The sequence below is a fragment of the Cibotium barometz genome, chromosome 44 (assembly GCF_041138505.1).
Source record: "Cibotium barometz isolate CiBa-2024 chromosome 44, ASM4113850v1, whole genome shotgun sequence".
NCBI classification, from domain to species: domain Eukaryota; kingdom Viridiplantae; phylum Streptophyta; class Polypodiopsida; order Cyatheales; family Cibotiaceae; genus Cibotium; species Cibotium barometz.
Window position 1 is genome coordinate 17,937,288 of NC_141089.1, and position 1,960 is coordinate 17,939,247.

The 1,960-nt window shown below is 46.1% G+C and overlaps 1 long non-coding RNA gene across 1 annotated transcript; it reads left to right on the plus strand.

Moving 5' to 3' along the window:
* The first annotated feature begins 492 nt into the window (after positions 1–492).
* On the plus strand, positions 493–1,622 carry LOC147613022 (uncharacterized). Its single transcript, XR_015263305.1, has 2 exons — positions 493–1,321; positions 1,399–1,622. It is a non-coding gene; the product is annotated as an uncharacterized LOC147613022 (long non-coding RNA).
* Positions 1,623–1,960: the final 338 nt, after the last annotated feature.

The window sequence follows — 1,960 nt, forward strand, 5'->3', positions numbered from 1 at the left end:
AACGATTGGTCAATTCAAATTTTTCAGATTTGATTCAAAGGAGAGTGCTGATGGTTTATTTGGATGATGTCCTTGTCCATACAAAGACATGGGTGGAACATGTGGAAGTCATTTTAGAGGTTTTGCCCGAAGACAGAGGAGACGCTGTTCCACGCTGAGCACGTCGCCTGGTCGAGAACCTGCTCACTGTTGATGAATTCCCATGTGAGGTGTCTTTCCAATGGTGACACCTAGCCAGATGGAGATGTGACATGCACGTGTGTGCTGTAAATAATATAACGTTGAGAATGGAAAGAGGTAGTTAACAGTCAGTTATAACCGGTGTACAGAGAGAGAGAGAGAGAGAGAGAGAGAGAGAGAATTAGGGGAATTTTACAGCGAGGCCCACAAGAAAGCTATAATTCTAATTTCTAGCGGACCGGACAAGTCCATTCTCAATGCGAGCCCAGACTGCCAACTCTTCAATTGTGATACTACGAAGGCGGCTGGGAAAGTCGGCGGCATGAAACCGCGTGTGTACACGTGGCTGTTAACAATTGGCAACGGGCGAGACGGCTCTGGACGGCGTTTGATCTTTGAGACGAAGAAGGTGGTATAGAAGTACCTACCCTGTATAATATAATTGACGCTGCTGCATCATTCGACCATCATCATTTCTTCTCCAAGGCCGTCTCTCTCTCTCTCTCTCTCTCTCTCTCTCTCGGGAGTCGGGACCCGAGACCCGAGTCAACAGCATCAGTCACTCACTCCTCGCCCTTCTGTCAAACCCTTTTCGCCCTTCCATCAAATTTTGCAATTTCTTATATGGCGGCTGCTTTGCAGGCCTCGCAACAGCAGCGGTGGGTGCCTTTTGGGGCTTCGACGGCATGGCCACTTCTTTCTTCGAAAACCCTCTCTGCTGCAATTTCACAGCAGCAGCCACCTCCGCTGAGCAGCAGCAGCCGCCCTCTTCCAACCACCACAACAGAGCCAGCACCGATAACAACAACAAGAGGGCATCGTCATCTTGTCCTTCATCCGGCGCAGCAGGCCGCAGTAAAAAATCTCCAAGCTGTGCAGCGAGGCTTGCCCCTCAGTTCGATGGACTCTTTTGCTTCGAAACTATGGTGGCTGTCAACACACGCTGACTGGATCTCCTCTCTCCCTCTCCGAGGGCAGATCAATTTCAGGCTTTTGTAAGGTGTCTGGCCCTCTTGCTATGGGGAAAGGCTATCTATTATCACTCACCAAAGATACACCACAAGAACTCAAATATGTGCACGCATTCGGTGCCAAGCACAACACAGGTGATGGTGAGTTGTATTTTATGTATGCTATATAGGTGGCTTCTGTGATTGTTAATGATTACCTTTGGGAACCACAGGTGATGGTGAGTTCTATTTTATGTATGCTATATAGGTGGCTTCTGTGATTGTTAATGATTACCTTTGGGAACCACATCCAGTGTCCACTTTCTCAAAAAAAATGGATATAATGTGAACCAAGGCTTTTGTCGTGGTGGACAGACAATTAACTCTCCACTTTCACTTTGTGAGGCCACAGTATAAGCCTAAACCTTAAAACCCGATTGTATAATCATGTGTGCAACGTGTCAAACAAAAATCTAAAAAAATGTTCATGTAGCCACGTAGGCTCACGTGTGTTGCATCTGAAAAAAAACTTTTTAAAAAAATCACGTGTGCCACCTGGCAACGTAGGAGCATGTGTGCATGTGTCAAAAAAAATCTTTGAAAAAAATGTTCACATGTGCCATGTAGTGACGTAGGCTCACGTGTCTTGAAAAAAAAACTTGTGGCACATGGTGCATTCGTAGGCTCACGTGTGCCACTGTCGAAAAAAAAGCTTGAAAAAAACACTTATGCCACATACTAACGTCCATAGGCTCATGTGTGCCACAAGTTAAAAAATGCTTACGTGTAACATGTGGTGACATAAGCTCACGTGTGCTACGTGTCAAAAA